At 41.7% G+C, this 21,769-nt stretch overlaps 1 protein-coding gene and 1 long non-coding RNA gene across 4 annotated transcripts in view; one reads left to right on the top strand and one right to left on the bottom strand.

Moving 5' to 3' along the window:
* LOC146805840 (uncharacterized) overlaps nt 1-20,504 on the top strand; it is a 57,164-nt gene extending 36,660 nt beyond the window's left edge. Inside the window, exon 3 of the long non-coding RNA XR_014967920.1 lies at nt 20,077-20,504. This is a non-coding gene — a long non-coding RNA (uncharacterized LOC146805840). The remainder of the gene's footprint in view (nt 1-20,076) is intronic.
* GRM5 (glutamate metabotropic receptor 5) overlaps nt 1-21,769 on the bottom strand; it is a 967,034-nt gene that overhangs the window by 640,978 nt on the left and 304,287 nt on the right. The window lies entirely within an intron of this gene.

Here is a 21,769-nt window from a genome sequence, read left to right as displayed (position 1 = left end):
AATAAACATGTCCTCTCTTCTTCTAATTTAAGCACATGACATACATCTGAGGTACTTGTATAAACACCTGATCTCCGGCTGACAAAAATCTGTTTATTCCATCGTTTTGTCTGCACAAGCAAGAATCACAACATATTTTAATTGTGGAAGAAGTAAAGTACTAATTAACAACTTGAGAAGGCATGTTACGCAGCAGAAAAGGGTAAAATATTTTACATTATATTGACTGAAAATATTTTGGGCTGATATAACTAATAGTGAGAGCAGTTACTGATGAATACCCATATTGAGGCTCATTAAAACCCGAGATAATCTCTCATTTCTGTGAAAGCCCCACCAATGTGTTAGCTGTGTTTACTGATTTGATGCCAGGATTGTGTCTGCATTCTATTGGCCTCAGTGAACAGGTGGTCATCTACAGTGTTCCACAAAGAGCAAGTCCTATTATCCACTGTCCAAAGGAACTTTTGTGATGGGCCTGCAGTTGTTATTAGTGTCCGATCTACACCTGCATGGAAAAAATAAGGAATAATGTACACAGATGATATTTGCCTCCAGTTGGTGCATTTTGTTATGGTTTGCACACTAGACACTAGACAGCTTGGGCAAATACCAACAGAGATAATTTGGTGTTAAGTGACTGGACTAACACAGAAAGTAAGCAACTTGCAGGGTTCCTCATGGGTGTAAATTGGCCCGCTTAAGTCATTCTGGATGCTATTCAGCAACATATTACATGCTGTCAGGTTGTGCTTTTTAACGTTGCTTTGGGTTTGTCACTGGTGCTTTTTGGGAGTTAACACTGCAGAAAGAAACTAAGAAAAATAGCACACCAAAAATATGAACTGTTGTGCTAAACAGAACTTTGATACAAATTTGAGTCACCGAGGGGCATGCACGTTACACTTGGACTGTGCCTGTGTAACTTCGTTAGTTAAATGCATGGCTACAAAGTGTTACATTGCATCCATTGGTCTGTTGTGGTGCCATTTTCTTCCACCGACTCCAGCAGACAGCATGAAGCAATGGGTCAGCCCACTTCAGCCATTGGCTAATTTCACTATAAGTGATGGCATTCTGCTCTTTCAGAAGGAGCACATCCACACTCAAAGTAGTTCCTTTCACTGCCATGTGCTACGGTGGCCAAGGATGCTTTTAGAGACCATAAAAAAGGTTTTGCTTTTAGGCATTTTTAGTTATCAGTGAGTGCTTTGCAGCTCCTGCAACAATAACATTTAACAAAACCCATGACGGGAAGAATTGAGAAAGCTAAACGACTGGAAGTCAATGCCAGAACTGTTGGCTTTGACAACACTTGTTATAATTTTATCCCAACTTTATTAGTCATGAAACTTCCATGCCTCTCCATGGTAGAACAAACCTAATAAATGATTTGTATACCCACAGTCTCTGCCCATCCTTACTTATTGCTGCCAGAGATCCACCTGTGCTCTAATTACTTTCTTTAATTCATAAGATAGTGGGTAGGGGCCTTTATGGAAAATCTAAATATTAATCAATAAATACAGCAGGGATATATCTGTTGGTAGTATCTTCCAGTTAATATCAGAATCTGTTTTTGATATGCATCTCCCATGATGACACCAAGTTATGTAGAGAACTTCTAGCTAAACCGATCCAACCATCCAAAAAGTGACCACCTCCCAATGAAGATAAAAAAAATTAAATAGGTACTTCGAGTCTTGTATAGTTTGCTTTTTATTTAAGCTTTTATTTCCAGATTTGGAGCCTGAGATTTGTTTTTAACATGGCACTCATTCTGTCTTTACTTACTCATCTCCTTGTCCACTCTCTCCTATCCCTTTGCTAATGATGATACTCTTAAAAAATGACTTCAGATACTAATTATCTAATTTTGCTGTGAAAAATAAGCAAAATAGTTCACAAGGGTATCACTTGCGCCTCCTCCAACTTTTAATTTCAATATGTATTTATAATTTTTTTTATCTTTTACAAAACCTCTGATTATGGACTATTTAAAAGTGGCTTCAGTAGAACACAGACTTGTGTTTAATACAGTTTAAGGGCCCAATTCACAAAGATTTTGCTGTGACTTGCTCTTGCAGGGGTAGATTCACAGAACTAATCTGAGACAAAATCCTAAACTTACTACTTTTGGTATTCACAGAAGGCATTTAATAGTAGTAAAGTTAGGATTTCGTCTTAAGACAGACTTAAGTTTGACTTAAGTTTGACTTAAGTTTGACTTAAATTTGACTTAAGACAGACTTAAGACAGACTTAGGACAGACTTAAGACAGACTTAAGACAGACTTAGGACAGACTTAAGACAGACTTAAGACAGACTTAAGACAAAATCCTAACTTTACTACTACTAAATGCCTTCTGTGAATAACAAAAGTAGTAAGTTTAGGATTTAGTCTCAGATTAGTTCTGTGAATCGGGCCCTCATTGCTCCTGAATTTCAGGATCAAACTAGGTATACATAAGGCTTACTCCAGAAATATGGAAGTATGTCAGGAGTACTAAAAAGTAAGTCTCATCTACTCACACATTGATCTTTGTGATTCAGGTCCTAAATGTCTTCTGATCTGTCTGCCGCTCTTAAAAGAGCTGCTTTACTACAAGTGGCAGCTACGTTATCAAGTGGACATGCTTTGGATCTCCTCTGTCATTCAGACATGAATGTAGAGCTATAGTTAGGATATGTTTCATCCATACCGATTGGGGTATGACATGGTGAGCCAATAGCCAAATGGCTTGATTTAGGTCCAGATGTATCAAGATTACATTTTGCGAGTTTATAATAGTGAATTTTACTGATTCGCTATTATAGTCTCGCAAAATACAATGTATGTAGGTTTCTGCAAATATTTTGCGATTCCTACATATTCCTTGATAGAGAGTCGCAATTTGTAATTGCTATTAAGGAATGCCTTCACATTCATTCCTATGGGCCTGGAATCCCATAGGAATGAATGGGAATTGCATGCGCAATGTGCGAGTACCCAATAGGTACTCGCTAATTGAGCATGCGATTTCAAGGGTGCCCAAAGGACACCCTGTTGCACCCCGTAAATATGCATGTGAGTACATGTGGCGCACATACATGCCCTACTGGCATATATGTACGCCACATGGCACTTAGAAACATGCAAAATTGTGCATTTTTCCAAAGATTTGCAATTTACCATCAACTTGAAGTTGGTGGTAAATTGCGATTCCTTAAAGCAGGACCGCAATTTAAAAAGCGCTTCCAACATTGCATTTAGAGAATCGCAAATTGCGATTCTCTGAATACATTTGCAAACTAGGTAATAACAAAAATTGCGATTCTCTATTTTGGAATTGCCTTTTGGGATGATACATCCCAAAAGGATTTTTCCCATTCGCAAACGGAACAGGAAAATGCTTGATACATCTGGCCCCCAGAGTCTTATTCTGAATGCTATTTTGCACACCTTTCTCTAACTTAGGTGCACAACTAGGATCATTTACAAAGACACATCACTTAATCAGGAATGAGGGACTTTGCCCTCATGAATAGAGTTATTTGCATTTAAAATCTAGCCAGTAAGGCAAAAGGTATGTATGAGTAAAGATGCTCACAGGTTGCATTGTGATTCTTTCAGGGTGAGGGCACCTGCAACCATCTGCGAACACATAGAAGCGTGCATGCTAACCACTGTCTGAGGCGCATACAATAGAATGACAAGACAGGTGAGGTATGGACAGGGAAACTGTGGATGTTTGGCGGTTTCTGTATTAACACCGTCTGCTGAATCATGACCATAGTATTGAAACTCTTTAGTTGTAAACCGCTACAAGAACACTACAATCTACAAGAACGCTACAAGCAACACTAAAAACCAGATTCATCAGGGAGTCACAAATTAACCTCTTTTGGTTTAAACTGATCTTGGTGTTTCAGTACAAAAGTAAGACATTAGCTATTGGCAACAGAGACTTTAATTGCAAGGGCAAGATGAATCTGCTTGTGCCGCATCTTGCACAATAGAAACTCAACAGATTCTACAACTCAGGAATCCCATTAGTGTCTGTGAAATATGAGCATCACGCACAGAAACAACCTCCTGAAATATGCTGTTGACAAAGAATTCTTTAATATGCAATTTTTGGAAACAAATAATTTTGTGTACCAATGATTTTTAGGATGAATATAGTCATAACTGATGATTTAGTGATGTTGCACCTAAAAAAATTAAAGTATAATGTTTAGAAGTGTGATTATTAATGTAGTTTAGTCATGCCACATTTTTTGTGAGTGACACAATTTTATTAAAATTGGTGCAGTTTTTGGTGTTTGGCTCATCTTCTCCTGCATATTTCCCTTCCCAATAAATGTCCCCCTGTGAGGCCTCTCTCCCCGCATTTTCTGCGGAGCACAGCACACTGATACACAATTAGTTATTTTCCTCAAAAAGCATGTGTTGTGAATGAGATGTTCCACTATGTTCCTGATGTATCTTTCCGACGCACACTTCCGCTGGATGTTTGGATGCAGGCTTGCTAGCACATGAATGTAAGAGCCTTTGTTTGAGAATGTTTCGTATTGTATTTGACATCCCCATATTACTGATGCTGTGGACACTAACAGAAGGAGCCTTCCACCTTAAAAATTGGTTTGTGTTATAAAACATTAAATTACAAATTGTTTCTGATTTGTTCAATAAGAGCTAATGATTGGCATGTCATGCAGAATCTGCAATTTTGCTAATTGTTTATGTGTAAAAAGTGTACAAAAACCCTTGGTTTTGGAGGTGTGAGAGATGACTTTTCATTTTCCTCCTATTTGGGATTTTGCTTTTCCTTTAAGATGCAGTCAGTATTCTTTAAGAGTCTGACAATTTGATTTTTGAGAGACGTTACTGCTTACTAAGATGTAAAAGACTTTTAATTTCTGATTGTGTGCTCTGTTTCTGACCCTTCATTGCATTTACTGCATTTCTCTGTATTGGCTAATTTGAGATTTTTGTGATAAAACTATTACATTTTTTTATCGATCTAGAACTCGGGCCACATGTACATAATTTAGTAATTGCTTCTTAATAGCGATTCTTAAAGTAAGACAACATACAAGTTTTTAATAGTGATTTCAAATGGATAGCAAATTTACCTACTAAGGAGGTAGGTCACTATTTGTGACCCATTAGGAATGATAGTCATCACAGGGATGGTGGTCTGCTGGGGTCAGCAGACCACCATGTCTGTGATTGCTTTTTAATAAAGCAAACTTTTTCTTTTTTAAACACAATCGGTTTTTCTTAAAGGAAAACGGCATGCGTTTAAAAAGAAAAAAGAAACTTTGAAGTTTCATCTAGTAAGAGTAGGTAGTGGCCCATAGGACCACTGCCTGCTTTTAAAAACTATTTTTTTTCATTCTCAAAGGGGAAGGGGTCTCTTTGGGACCCCTTCCCATTTGCTAATGGTTACCAATACTTTTTAGTAGTCAATAAGAAATTAATGTTTTGCGGCAATAATTTCGTTGCAAAACATTCATACATAGCACTGCAATTTGGTATTTGGAAGGGACACTCTAAACAGGTCCCTTCTAAATACCTAGGGGCAGATTTATGTTGCACTTGCGGCACTTTTGCGCCGCCGTTGCGTCACTTTTGTGACGCAGCAGCGGCGCAAATCCTGCGCCATGGTGCGGGGCATTTACAAACGTGACGCATCTCCCAGATGCGTCACGTTGTAAAGCCCTGCGCCACATGTAGGCGTTCCAGGGCAGGTGGGGGCGTTCCGGCGCAGGAACGCCTCCTAAAAGTGGCTGAGTGAAATCTACAAGATTTCACTCAGTCACTTTTAGGCCCATGCTGCGTCAAAACCCTGCGCCTGCTTGAAGCAGGCGTAAGGATTGACGCAGCATTGTACAGATAGGGCCCCCCAGATCATTGCTGGAGCTGCGTCGCGCTTGCGACGCAACTCCAGCAATGCGCCACTTTTCGGCACAGATGCGTCACGCATCTGTGCCGTTTTTGCCCCATGGTGCGCCGCATTATAAATGCGGCGCATCCATGGTGGCGCAGCTGTGGCGCATAATAACTGGCGCATCCCTGCTGATATGCAGGGATGCGCCAGTCGTCATAAATCTGCCCCCTAATCGCTAGACCTAATTGTGACTCCGTAACAAGTTACGAATCATAGTTTGACATTTGTTCCTATGTAAAAGCATTTTTTGCAGTAGGCAATGGCCCAATCGGGACCGTATCCGACTGCAATAATCATGTGTGCATGTGGCCCTCGGTTATCTGGTTGTCCCAGTCACTATTTGATTTTACTCTGCTAAATTGTTAGGTCTGATGTTGTGGAGGGTGATGACTCTTATTGCAAGATCAAGGGTGCTGAAGCTGAGCCGCCAGGGGTAAATTTTGGGTGAAGAAAATATAGGTAAATGTTTGGGGTTCAGGCTATCAAAACCCAAAATTGTAGCCCTGCACTACTAAACTCATAACACAGTTAATTAGAACCGGAAATCAAAAGGATACTTGTTGTGCTTCTTCAGTAGAAGCTGTGGTGGGTGTTATGACTTTCACTTTTTCACAATTGGTTTTGCGCGGTCCAGTCATAAGGGAGCACAGACAAAGTTAAAATGGTATGTTTCACTTCATCAGGAGATTTAGGATGAAATACAACTTCAGGTGTCAGTGCATAAGCCTTAACATACTTATTGTGCTAATGCCCTCTTCTAATCTTTGTGGGAAGCACCTGTAATGACACAACATGTTCTCAGTGTCCCACTACCGATTGCTGATTTTTGATTTTAAAAGGTAGAGAAGCCAGAGCTTCTGCGCCCTTTCAGCTTAAAGTGGACACAAATCGTTCAGAGAAAATAAGCGAATGGAGTCCACTCATCCAATACATTTGAGTGACTTGTTCCTGCTCATGATAAACGTAGCGGTTAGATGCACTTTGGCAACTATCGTGAGTATCAAAGTGCTTCTGCGCAGAATGTCTCCGAGACATAAACCTGAAAAAAATGACTAGTTTAGAAGCCATTTTGGAATTTACCTCATGAACACGCACAATGCACTTATGGTAATCCAGCAGACACTAGTTGCAAATGAGACGGAAAACACTTCAAAGCACTCCCAGAGAAAACGCTTCGGCGACACGCAGAAAGTAAAATGGAAATCACGAAACGTTCTAGTCCATCTATTAAAAATGCAAGCATCATAACAAAAAATAACACAAAAGCGGGTACCAATGGAAAGACACTATTTAATATGAGAATCTCTGACTGCTAGGAATGACGTTGTGAATCTGTATTTTTCCATTGAAAGATAATTTGACATTGCTGCGTGCCTTTCCTTTAAATCTGCGTTAAGAAGATTCAATGCTGCCTTCTTGTGCAGTTCTCACTCAATTGATTTTTTTTCTACAAGGTAGGTGCTTCAGTGATGGTGGATGAGGTTTCAGTTTACCTTGTGATCTAGGGCTCATTATTTTCGAAGTACCTCAAAGAGCACTCAAATTTATCCTGCACTTTCGTCAATAAATCGGACAAAAACGGTAAAGGAGATGGAGGAACCTCCAGTAGGCACAGAGGGCAGACTGATATCAATGCCACACACATAACAAAATGGAAAGCAAAAAAATACTTTTAAAATATTCAAAAAATATATATTAAACAAGGTAATGCACCATCCATTTGATGTATGTGGTTCACACTACAGGAACACTTTCAATCTGTCCCTCAGCATGAAAACGAATTTGATATCAAGACCTGGCCTTTCTTCAGAAAAATACATGTATGCTTCGAAAGTTCAATTTTGCCATCATGTGCGGTCCTGCTTGCTCTTTTTTCACAATTTTAGGGTCTCTGTGATGACAAACCAGTATTTTCTCATTAACTTTTTTTTGGTTCTCAAATCCAAATCGGGCTGAGTGAGTGAGCCAATTTCCTACTATTTTTGGAGACTTACACCAAAATATCTGAGAACTACATTTACGTGTACATATAGGGTGGGAAAAGTAATTGGGAATTTTTTCGCATGCAGCCCATAAAGTAATCACTTTGATGTAGATTTTCCCAAGATCCCCAATGTTGATTATTCTAGGAATATCCATAGTCCTGCCCCTTATAATGCAGATTAATGCAGAAAATTCAACCAAGCTTTTAGATGTTTTGATGGATATAGTGGCCATTTTGGTCAAGAAACTTTACAGATACTGATTTTGAAAATCAGAATTTTGTAAATAAATCCCCACAGATAAGATATTCGTGGGAGAGTCAAACTACACTTAGCTTGGAGAGGATAACTTAATTTGGTCAGCTTTTAACGCATGTCCACTTTAGTTGGTTGTCTACTAGACAAGTCAATCATAGTGATCAATGTATCGTTTAGGTTACTTATAATAACAATTCATATGACGATGTGGCGTGTATAAAGATAACTTTTGGTCTCCTATTATTTGCCATGACAGTTAATGGGTCATTTAGAATTTTTAGAACCTGGATTAAAAATCTTGCAGCAATTGATACTAAGGGCCCGATTCAGAATCTGCATTCGTAGTATGTAAAGGAATATTACAGTAGTAATACTTTCGTACTACAAAATGCGATTCACAAAGCTGTGGAGTAAGACAAGCAGCACACAAGGCCATTCACAGATACTTCAACACACTCCCATAAAATCAATAAATACAGATGGTTGGGATCGCTACCTACATATACAAAGTTACTGGTATTAACACGTATAAATCCTGTTGTTGAAGACTGCATATCCCAATTTAAAGTGTGAACATATATACCAACTAGGTGCAAGTCTATTTGCAAGTCTAGGATGTGGCCTAATAGCTGGGGAACAGGGTTCGAGTCTCGGTAACGGCGCACAACATTCTGTGATTCTGGGCAAATCATGTAATCTTCCCGTGCCTAACAAAAATGAATGTCTCCTTGTGTAATGCACCAGGTGCTCTTGTAAAGCGCTCTGATACCTGATACCTTTGGGTCAAGTTTGTGCTATATAAAACTTTAGGGGAAAAAAAAGTCTACACTGAATAGCAGAAAAGTGGGGAGTTGCACCTAGGTGTAGTAGTAAATATACAAGTGAGTAAAAATACACCTTTATATTTACTTTTATGAATCAGGTGTAAAGGGTTTTCAACCAAATGTATACATCAGCATAAAATTCAGATGCACACCATTAATTGCCCCATTTGTACAACGTTATCAACTTTCCCCAATTAGTACTTGAAGTTACAAGAAGCAAAAAGTGTGACAATGCAAATCACATCCAAAAGCAGAACCTACAGTCAGATATAAAGTGTATCTAGAAAGAGCAAAAACACAATATTTTTGATCATTTTACATCTTTTTTCTCGGGTCTAAATGAGACTCTTTGCTACTGTTGTGTCACATGAGCTGTATATAGGAGCTATAGATGCTATGCGTCAGCTGAGCTATTTGTGCTATATTGTATCTGAAAAAGCACAGCAAAATTTGTAATTGAACTTGAGCTTGCATCAACATACCTTTGTTTAACCTTTTCAGAATGAGTTGTTTATTTTGGTAGATAGGCTAACAACCTAGGTTTAAAGACCATAACATTCTATTGCACCAAAAAGATGTTGGTGAAACTTGGAATCTAAGTGACTGTTTCCTGAATTTGCTTATTGTGTTAAAACAATATTGAATTATTGAACACACTCGAAGGACCCTTCCATCTGTATCCATTTAAAAGGTTTCCTTTGATAATCTTTTTTTCTGTGTGGTTGCATTCCTAATGTAAATGATCCAAAAGAAGAACAAGGTTTCATTGCAATAAACCATCCTTGGGTCTCTCTAGGGCTACAGCTTGAGAAATGTGAGAACATATTTAATTGAAGAAAGAATGATGAACACCCTGTCATCACTCACCATGTACAACAGTATACATGGTCAATTATAAATGAATATGACTTAGTACAAGGTCAATTTGGGGCAAAAAAAACACCTGCCAATTAAGAAATCTTGGGATTGACAAAGAGTTTTTTTGAGGAGCGGAGTGAAGATAGAGTTAAAAATGGAGAATAAGAAAATGTGAAACAATTTTTCATTAGTAATTTTAATCACCACATTAAAAGGTACATGTATTCCTTTTGTTAAAATCTCTGGACATACTTCAAAGATAGTGCAGCAAATGACCAACTATAAATACACACCAGGAAGGATGCAGATTTAGTATAATAAATGAATCCGTCTAATGAACCTTTCTATATCTACTGTTCATATAGAAGCACCCCTTTATATTTCCGCTTTTTAGATGCCATGCTATATGAAATCTAGCGCCAAAGTGCACACATTAAGGGCCCGCTTACGAGATTGGCGGTGCAGCGGCGGGACCATCTGTTCTCCGTCTTCTTCCTGGTTTTGGTGAAACCAGGAATCTCCCGGGCTCCCAAGCTCCCCATAGCCAATCACAACGCTGCAATGCAGCACTGTCATTGGTCTGAGCGCCGCGGTTCCACGCTCAGCCAGGGACTGGGGGCCTGGGCATGTTCTCCACCCAGGCTGTTCACCCAGGCTGTTATGCAGCCTGGGTCGAGAACATGCAAAGTGTGCATGACTGTTTGGCCGGCCAGTCATCACTCATTGTGAACCTTACAGAGTGTCCACCACTCCTCCCCCCTGCTCTGAGATCAGAGCAGCCTGCCACACCCACAAAGCTGCGAGGCAGCAGAAACAAATAGAATGATAATGACGACAAGTTATTATCATTTTATTTGTCCTTCTTTGCACTTGTAAAAGCAGTGGGGCAATGCTCCTCCGCCTTAGCGGAGGAGCCCGCCACTGGTCAATGCGCCGGTTCTATAACATACAGACAGAAGATGCATCGAAATCTGTGTTGCATGTATCTGGGCCACTTCAAATGAGCCAGGCACAAGAGCAGGGGTAGAGACTTTGATATCCCTGAGTCTCACACAACAGGAGGCAAGTCAACAAGCCCTTGGAGATGACTTAGAGGGAAGGCAGAGTACATTCCCCTTCAGCAGAGTCAGAGAGCAGCAGGCAGCAGGGTAAAACTAGAGAAAATCAGGCCTTCCCAGTCTGCAGTCCAAAGATGAGACCCTTAAGCAGCAAAGCAGTCCTTTGGAAGTTCAGTTAAAGATCCAGAATTGTCTGTTTTTAAGGGGTCAGAGAGACCCAGTACTTATACCCAAAAATGACTTTGATAAGGGTGATGTTTTCAAAGCCGGTCTCTGAAGTGCACAAGTATCCCTTTTTAACCTAGTCCTGTCTGCAAGGCTATCTGTGGTGGTAATTAGTTCTTTGTGTGGGGACAGGACACTGCCTATTTGAGTGAAGTGTTAGCCTCTCCATTCCATCCTCCCCAGGCAAGGCCATCAGAATGCAGATTTATGTAGATAGATACCTAGATGCTCCTATCCTTCCTGTGTTGTAGCTGTCTAAAGGGAATACACAATGTGTAGCTGTCACCTACCCCAGACATGTATGGGGGACAGGTTGTCAGGCACACAGAGCAGTAAGTGCAGAGAAATGTCCACTTTCTAAAAGTGACATTTCTAAAACAGTAATGCTAAATCCAACCAGTAAGGAAGATATTTATCACTACCATTCCAAACAAATGAAACATGAAAAAGCTACTCTTCTCTGATCAGGAATTACAGCTGAAAAGTAACCCTGGCGGAGTTTGCAGAGTTTTCCACACCCAGGGTTACCCGGACCTCGCGGATTTATGAAAAACTCCACTGCGCGTAGCAGAGCAGAGTTTTTCCTCACTCATTGTCGTCAACGTCAAGTTGGCGAGTGAGGAAAATCCATATCCCGGAAAGATTTTTCCTTGTTCGCGATTCCGAACGTCAAGTTGGCGAGTGCGAACGTGGAAAATCAACCACCCGGTGAGATTTCTCAATGCGGGCGGTCGGACTTCTCATTGTGAGTGGTCACGTATGCTTGCGACTGCTCGCATTGAGAAACCGTCCGTTCGCGTTGAGAAAGCTGCTGCTCAAGTAAAAAATCTACTCGAGTGGCAGAAAGGAAGCTGCACCTGCATGCGCTGTGCATGGTGCTGTTCGCAATAATTGCACAGGGCGGGCAAACACCCACGAACGGGATTTATCTAACGCACTCTGCTGCTTGCAGAGCTCGGCATAGCGCGACAGAGGTTTTTTTGCACTTCGCGGAGTTCCACATAGCTGAACGCAGTGAACTCTAACCAGGCTTACTTAAAAGTGTATCAAGAAATTCCCATTGCGAACCTATGCAGGCTCTGCAAAGGCAGGCCTGAGACAGGTTTGAATGGCTACTTCTGTGGGTGGCACAATCAGTGCTGCAGGCCCGCTAGTAGCATTTAATTTACAGAACCTGGATATATGGTAAACAACTTGACAAGAGACTTACAAGTAAATCAAATATGCCAAACAGGTGTAAAGCAACTATACCATGTTTAGGGGAGAGGCACACAAATGTAGCACTGGTTAGCAGAGAGAAAGTGCTCAGAGTCCTAAAGCCAACACAGACACGGTCAGAAAAAGAGGAAGAGGGAAAAAAGTTTGGGGTGACCCTTCAGAGAGGGCCATTTTCCAACAGTGCCTCAGTAAGTTTATTCATCCAACAGCACCGAGAATCAGGCAGCAACTGCTGATCTTGTAACTCCTGCACATCACCTCTATAATTCCCTCAGTATTCCACTCCTTGAGACATGAGGACTGGAACGATGTCAGGAACGGTCCCAATACTATCTCACTAAGATTAGTATCACGTCTACATTCCGTCTTCACTCTGCAAATCTATCTAGGTATATTTGTTTCAAATCTGTTAGCTTGGCCAGCATACGAAAAATTGTGTCCTATAGAAAATCTACACTCAATGGGACAATGTTTTTGTAAACATTATTTATGACTCAATATTTATGCCAGATTATATTTCTGTATACAATATTCTGATATACAACCAAGGAAATATGAATATGTGAAAATATGGGTTGGATCTAGACATGCTCATAAAACTGCACTATAATTACATAACAAGCACTGTTAAAGCCAACAATTCTTGCCTAGGCAATATTTTTATTTTATTCAAACATGTGCAACAGAATTTTGAAGTTTAAATATAAAAAAGTAATTGGAACTACATCAGATTGAAACATTTGAATCTACATATTTAAAAAATTCAGCTAGTTTCTGAATTTTTCTTTTTTTCACGTTAAACTACATTCTGACACAGAATACCCTATGTCACTGAATTCCACTACATTGTCCAGAGAGTGGAATTCCTCAGTTGTGTCCACCTGGCACCAGTGCTTAACTTGAGCCGGAGCTTTCCGGTGCTGAGCACTTGCACTTAATTGGTTTCCGGTGCTCAGCACCAGCACCTAATTGTCAATACCACACTTAGGGCAGTCTGCCACAAGATGGCGCTGCTCATGTAATGTAGAGATGAGAAGTAATTCAGTTGTTAGGGAAACCGATATACATTAGAAAATTACTAATATCTGCCTCCCCAGCCATTCCTTTAGCTTTGGGGACCTGGAATAATCTGAACTGGTGCATTTACATCCAAGAGGGATGGTTAGTAGTTGTTTTGGCAGCGATGACAAGGGTGATGGGTGGTGCAAGCTGCAGTACCTCCTGATCAGAGCCCTGGCACTTAATATTTTACAAATTAAGCACTGCCTGGCACTCATATGAGTCTACCACACAACCTTTTTTTAATAACACTTTTTATTGAAATGGAATGTCGTACACAGCACCTGCCGTAGAGATACAAATAAACCCTGCTGCACAGCCAGCACGCGCTTCTCCTGCAACAGGAATTTAGAGCCTTGGTCGACAGTGCATATGTTACCCTCACGTAGTAAGCCCATCCCAGATGTTTGATGCTCCCCCACGCAGCCACAGGAATAATAAACACAGGTTTTTCTGCCGCAGTACGAAGTTCAGTCCATGTGTTCGTTCATTTCGCTACAGACGGCGCGTGCTCAGAGCCGTGCAATGTCCCTCTTTGCAAAGGCGACATACCAGCCACACAATTTAGTGCAAGTATTCTACCCGTAAAAACGCATCTGTGCATAGTCCTTTGTTCCTACTCCTATATGCAAAAGTTTGCTTCTCTTCGGATTTTTTGTAGACATTATTTGTACATGATAATTCAATATTTTCTGTCGTTTCTTCTCTTGACTGCAGACTAAAATAATACAAATGTGTGTAATGTGTCTGTGGGCTCAGCAAACATTATCTTTCTATTGCATCAAAAAGAAAAAGGACTGTAAGTATACAAAGATGATTTCAATATGTAACCTAATGAGCTAGGATGGCGACGAGGCGCTTTCGAAGGTGAGAAATCTCTTTCTTCAATCTTTCACCGGTTCCTAGGCAATCTCACAATTCAATGCTAATGTGATTGCACAGCCGGTCAAACGTGACTCATGCTTAATAACACCGCTCTGCTGAGAACCATGCCTATGCGCCGCAGACTGAATGTCTGAAAAGAGATAGGAAACACTCCTTTATGATTTATTATCACATTAAAGTGGAAATATTACTGAAAGGCAACAGCACGACCTGCAACCTTTTTGGGGGGCAGCAGGAGTTATCTCTCTTGCTTCGTGGACCTGCCTCGCTCGAATTCCTATGAATCATGCGGACACATTGCATTAGTGGTATGAAGGTGCAGCATGGATGGTACTCATGTTAAATTAAACTGCTCCATAGCAACCTACTTTAATATGTCTCCCTGCTTGAAGCGGTCCTTCCTCTCTGATTCAACAGTTCGCCCATACTAATGATGTCCTTCTCCACTTGTTGACAGACTTGTGAAACATAGGAACTTTTTCACAGTCACATCCAGGGGCAGACCCTCTGTTGGAGCGGGGGAGTGTCGCCCCACTTAAATTCCCCCCAAAGCCCCAGAACATGAAAAATAAAATGGTAATTTATTAAATGTGTATCTTTCTTCATCCCATCTTGAACCGAGTATCAGGATGGGGCAGGGCCTGTTGAGTGACAGCAGGGAGGAGTGGTGGGCAGAGGGCCGCCTTTGCACTGTTTGAAGTGCGAATGTCTCTTTGGCGACGGCCAGCCAGACATGCGCACTGTAAACCTCTCAACCCAGCTGTCTTAAGATAGCTGTTGTGAGAGCAAGTGAACGCCTCCAGTGCACTGGCAGAGTGCTGAGTGAGGCAGCTCCCTCCAATCACGGGGCTGCTCACATGCTGGTTAACAGCATGTGAGCAGTGCCAGGATCGGTCACGGGAGCTGCAGCATCCAGGTCCTGTGGGAGACAAAAGAGATCCAGAGCGGAGGATGTTGTGTTCGGTAGGTTTTAATTTTTTTTTATTTTATTGACGTGCATGCATCCACCCCCCCTCCACCCGTAGATGCCAGCCGCCCCTAGTCATATCGATGCTTGCATTCATTGAATGCATAATAACAATAATAACAATAATGATAAATAATATGTTCCTGCCGTGTATGTCTCTCAATAGAGCACACGCAGAGTTAAATGAACAAAACAAAACCTTGAGATAGCAAATCTGACATCCTTCTAAATTACACTTACCAATAAGAATTCATTCAAATCTGATTTAACTTGATTGGTATTTATACGTATTTATGAATTATTTAACAAAAATCAATTGGGTATTGCTGCACAGTGCACCTTTCTGGATAGCAGGATTGTCAAAGATGCTTTGAAGGGAATGCGATCTAGTGTTGAATCTTAGGATGTGATTACTTAATAAAGGATAGGAGAAATTAGACCTTTTTAGGTCGAACCTAGCGTTGCAGCGCATGCGCTGTTTGCTTTGCGAGGCATGCAGTATTCAGTATGGCGTGGAAGCTTTGTGGAAGCTCCGCCCGCTGTCTGCCCATCTTTTTCATTGGCTTAGGTCCTAAATGCTGCCTTCCGATCAGTTTCAGGCTTGTTAGTTTCTCCTTATGACGAGCATGTCGTCATTCATTTATTTATTTATTAGTATCCTTCCATGGCTACTGCCCCTTTACTTCGAACACTATTTTCTTTTTTTGTCTCCCCCCCCACAGTCTGTGACTTCTCGCCCCCCTCCCATTCCTGCCTTTTTGCCCGCCCGCAGTTCCGTTTCCAAGGCAATAGGTCTCGCGTAAATGCGGGTCTTATTGCATTGCAAATGCTTGTTGGTTCACAGTACCGGAGGAGGAGCACATATGAATTCCAACTCATTGCCTGGTAATGCGTCCCACCACACTTGTCCTTCTTTTGTTAGAATGTCTGTATGCTGTTGTCTCCTTTCTCTGTCCATGGCAGTCTCTTACTGCTAGCAGATCCACGTTGCCCTGGTCTTTGACATCATCGCGCCTGGCCCTCCGGCTTCAGCTAGACATGGCGGCCACTGTAGCAATTCAGGGAGACAAGCGCCCGAGCAGTGGAGGCCAAGGGCCGGCTGGGGCTGAACAGGAGGAGGAGCTGCCCCTGCAAGCAGTGCTGGTGACGGATAGCTTCAGTTGGCGCTTCAGCCCCGTGAGCAAGGACCGGGCTCGGGTGAGTGGAGCTGGGACAGGATGATGCCAGGCACATAAGGGTGGCGGGTACATCGACCACTTTAGTTCAATAAGAGAGCTGGGGCTAGAACTTTAGCCTAATGTGAGAGGGACTGGGAGAAGGGGAGTCCTGGCGGGAGGAGCTGCGAGAGGCACAGGAGAACCCACCCAGACCTCTGCCTGTAGGAGATAAGGACTATTGCAAACGTAACCCTTAGGAGGCTATAAGAGTTTTGGATTCTGCAGGGCACCTGGGTTATTTTAAATCTGCTTATTACACGGCTAATCTTTAAACTTCAAGATGCTCAAACATAAGGGATGCTTTTGTTTGCGAGGGAAACTTGCGTTGTTGCCTACAATGTACCCGTTCAGTGTGTTAGAGAACCTTGAGCTGCTAACCGACCCCTACCCCTACTGTGTGATAGTGAAGTACTGATAGGGACTCACAAACTTAGCCATGATATCCACCTTCCATAGGATATCATGGCTAAGTCAGTCCTGAAGCAGGCGTAAGGAAAGTAGCGATAACAGAGGTTATCGCTACTTTTCCTGATGCTATGCTTCATAGCGTGGGGCTTGATGATAGGAGAAATGTCGCTTAGCGACATTTCTCCTGTCATGTTAGGTCAGGAACGCCCACTTTGAATCTCATTAGAGATGCAAAGCTGGGCGTTAGGAATTCTGATGCTAAAGCAAGGTTTTGTGCGTTAGCGTGACCTTGCTAATTAGGCGATAAGATAATCGCCGCTTTTCGGCCGAAAACAGCCGCAAATGCAGCGATAATTTTTTATCGCCTGCTTGTAAATATGCCCCTTAGTTGCAAAGCCATCATAATTTAGAATTGTGGTGTTTCCAAGAGTCAGGCTTGTAAAAATCTTACAAATGTAGTTATTGTGATCCTGGAGCCATGTCAGTTTGTGAAGTACAGGTGCCCAGTAGGTGAACAGGGGTAGAAACTGGTAAAATACAACCATACCAGATTAGTTTTAGTTGATAGTGTGCTTTGTAGTGAGACTTCTCTTTCAGTAATAGTTTGGACATAGAAAAGCACAACGTTTCTTTTTCCTACAGTCCCTGCTAGTCAGTAAGTCCCAATTTTAGATAATAACATGTCTCAAACAGCTTTAAAAAAAAAACATTATTAGCTTGCTTTGGTTAGCAGTATCAGTTTGCCGCATTTCAGTGTACAATGCTGCTTTTGGATAATTCAGATAGTTCGAGCATGCAAGTCTACTTCTTGGTGTAGGATGTTTTTGTATATGGGATAGATAGCTACAGTTTCTTCAGCTAAGGACTTCATACATGCATTAAAAATGTCTTGGAAGAGAATATATTAAAGACAACAAGAGAGCCACTTCCCATCCCCAGTACACAGTGTCCAACCTGCAAAACAAAAACAGCAGGAAACAAGAACTGTCCTGTGTGTAAGACAGGATAAAAAGGGCACAAAAGGAACATTTTCTTTTATAACCGGGCAGCATGTAATGTCTTTATTACAAAATAGTGTTGGCCGGTATCGCAGACATTTTCACCATAAGCATGGAAAGAGACCCCGGACCCAAAGGTGTTTTTAGGTCTCGCCTAGCAGCGCGCATGCGAGACTGATTGTAAGGGCTTCAAAAAGCTCACCACACGCTCGTGCGTGTGAGGCCTATTGCTTGCGGTTACCCGCACAGGCACCATCTGTTTTGAATTATCGTGCCCAGACGTGTGCGCGATAATTCAAAACAAATGTCTCGCCGTGGCGCACGTGCGCGCACCACTCATGTGCTTGTTCTAGGATAACACGGATTGGGAGTCAGGCCACCTTTTGGGCTTTCAACTTCATGTTTAATCTGATCCAGCATTTAGATTCTCTCATGAGACTCCTAACTCGATGTAGAGAACCGAGAGATCAGCTTAGGGAACAGAGGACACTAAAATGCAGATTTTGCCTGTACATATAGCTTCTACTGTGCGCTGAAAGGCAGAAGTGAAGGGTTGTTGCGCACTGTGTACTTTGTCATTGATAAGGATAGTGCTAACGGGTATTTTTTTGCATGGTACAAATTATTGTTTAGTATAATTCTGTAAATTTTCAGTAGAAAATGTATAAATGGTGTACATCGATTGTAAAACTACTGCATTCGATTCTAGCAGGACACACAATACTGAGCAACGTGGAAGTTATGCAAAAAATGTTGCTTCGTAACAGGAAGCTGGGCAGGAATGCAAGTTGACTCCTGCGTGGTCTTCTGAAGGCTGCCCTCGGGTATCTAAGATCAGCTGACTTCCTCCCTCCCAGCTCCGTTATCTATGGCCTTTCTGAGCTGGTATCAGCACATCTTAAACAAGCACTTTATTCCTTCCTCTGAGCCACTTCTAAACATGGTAAACCTCCAGTCCAGCACCCAATTAAAAGGACCCTCTGGGGACGGGGGTCCCGGGCAGGACCAATTTTATGGGAGTAATTCCCAATATAAAGACAATTGGGAGAAGGGAAATGACGAAGCGCCGCAGTCTGAAAATGTAGTTAGCGGGTCCCGACATTGTCAACAGAGTTGATTTAGAAGAATATGCAAAGGACCCGGGGTCAAGCACCTCTCACCTTTAAGTATTTCATGGGCTAAGGGTTCTAAATTATGCTCCTTAATATGCCTCACAATTTTTCGTGGCGTCCCTTTACTCTTCCCACGAGCCAGCAATATAGCTCAGCGAGTTAAGCGCGCTTGATGGTGGCACAGGTGCGATCTGCTTTTCATAAGCCTCCACCCAGGATCGCCGATTCAGTCCACTGTTCTTCTTAAAGCGATTAGATGTCTACCATTTATTTTAATAATAGTAACACTTGTGTTTTACAAAGCATTGTAGTGGCAGAACTGCTGTAGCAAGCACTCCGTAAAAAACAAACTTCTATTTTAAAGACTTACAACACTAAACCAATGTCAAGGGATCTGGCTTCTTTTAGCCAACCCAAACCCCTCGCTTGCTGAACCAACCTCATGCTTCTAATGGACTACCAGACACACCCTGCTCCTTTATCTCACTCCTGCAGGTTCCCCCTTTCTCCCTGTATGACGTTTTCTTCCTTTCTCTTCCTTATTCTTTTCCCTTTATGAGTTGTCCCCCTAGCGTGCTCTCTGGAAGTTTCCAATGAAGAAAAGTATGTGCTGATTCCCAAAATTAAGATCCAGTGGACCCAACCAGCAACTACTAGCTCAATTTAAGCACTGGTTCCAAGCCACATTGGGACCTTATAAGTGTTTAGTTATCCAGCACAATATCCCTGGTGCAACAACATCAACTGTTGCATGGCTAAACACTTATAAGGTCCCAAAGGCAAGACCTATTGGCTATGCCAATGCTTGTTACTGTATTCTTGGTAATTTTGCATCTTTGCTAATTGCTGTTTGTAGCATAAACTGTTAGTCTGCTCGCTTAATTACTGTGATTGTCCTTTTCAAGCATTGAGCTCCTCAACTTATCATTGCACACAGGCGCAGAAAGGTTGCTGCATCAAACCTTTTGGCTTTTTTTTCTAAAGTGTCACGCCATCAGGCCATTGAGTGTGTTTGATTTTGGATTATTGTTCTTTCCTACAACATTTCGAAATGTTACTCTTGTTTTTTAGGACTCGTCGTAAGGTGGACAAGAATATTTCAGTAATGACTATGATATTTAAGGAGGCTTCACCAGGCCACCGCACCAGGTGCCAGGAGGATGATGTCATCACTGCCATGGACAGCAATACCTGCCTTGTGCTGCACTACCAAAACACTCATGGACTCAAGCGCTTCGCTTCCCCATGGTCATTACTAAAGACAGGAGTGTAGAGCTGTAGTGAGAAGATTCAGAGTCACAGGTGCAGAAGGGGCAGTGACGTAGGTTGGGATCTTGGCTAAGCCAACGCCTGCATTAAGTTTTAAAACCCAAAATTTAGAGAGACAGTTCTGCAGTTTGAAAATTTGTAATGACCTTTCAAAGTTATCTGATTTGTGTCTTAGTGCATATTACAGCCATTTGATGAATTTGGCACTGATCCATACACTGTGCTCTCAGTGTAACGAGGTTTAAAATAAATGTAACGTAAAACAATCATTTTAGTAGGGTGTTTTTCTTTATCTTTTAACTTCATGGCTGGTATTTATAAAGCACAGACCCAGTCCCCAAATGTAGCTCGCCCAGTACATATCAACAAGATACTCATCCACATGCAAGTATTTTTACAGTGAAAGTTGATACCAGTGTATTCATGAAATGCTGAGGACTTAAAATGCCAGCTAAAAGAAGGAAATTGGGTGAAAGAGATAATACATAAGACAGTGCTAATTTTTATTATAAGTCTCTTGAATAGTTTGAGTAAAAGCAGAAGTCCAAGTTCATAATTCACAGTACAGTAGTGCTTCATTAACACACTGCATGGGAGGAGGATGGGGAGGCACGGCTGACGAGACATTATTTTACTGTCCTCTGTTTAGTTCAAATTTTGCATGTAATTGTTCTTAGTCCACCATCCAAACTGCATGGTTTCTGTTGCGCCAGGGACAGCGCTTACAGAACAGGAGTTGTACATAGATGAGTGATTGAAAACCAGTTTATTTTTGATGCATTAGGCCTTGTAAGAGGTGTCCTGGGGGATATAACTATGTCAGATAACCTAATATGTATGGGAGTGTGGTGAAAACATGACTTTTGGATAGTTGTCTTTTTTACTTCACACTTTAGCAATCCTTATTTCCAGTTTGGAGACGTATTGATCATTATTTACGTAGAAGTATTCAAGTTTTGATCTATTGAGAGAGCCGGATTAGGACCCAACAGTAGATGTTAGAGCTAGACTCAAGATAATCAAGCAATAATATGACACATTGTAAGTAAATTATGTGTAATGAATGTCAGGCTCTAGGCAGCAGGTGGAGGTCGCACAAACCATCACCAGACCAGCAAGGCATCTGAGTGCTTCACCAGGGTGGCTGGATGGGTAAGTGGAGGGAGGCCAAGGCAGGAATGGTGGGGGTGGATTTGTGGCAGGGGGAGGTAAGTGGGGGGCTTAAGGGCAGGAAAAAAGGAGCACAGAAGTCAGATGTAGTAAGGGATTTTTGATGGTGAAAGTTCAGAACTCACCCAGGACTAGGAAATATATCTGGTCTAGTGAAACAAAAGAGATCCCCCAGAGGTATGGGAGGATAGGCTACAATCATCTTGGTGATGAATGTGCTATCCAAACAACTAGATTCTATGACACAGAGTAGACGTCAAACACAAGGAGATGATGGACGGAGTGCTGAAACCTTTCAGACACTCACGCCCAGTCACACATCTGG

Source organism: Triturus cristatus, chromosome 8, assembly GCF_964204655.1.
Source record: "Triturus cristatus chromosome 8, aTriCri1.1, whole genome shotgun sequence".
Taxonomy (NCBI): domain Eukaryota; kingdom Metazoa; phylum Chordata; class Amphibia; order Caudata; family Salamandridae; genus Triturus; species Triturus cristatus.
Note: the sequence above shows the minus strand (reverse complement) of the source record. Positions and strands in the feature narration are given on the sequence as shown.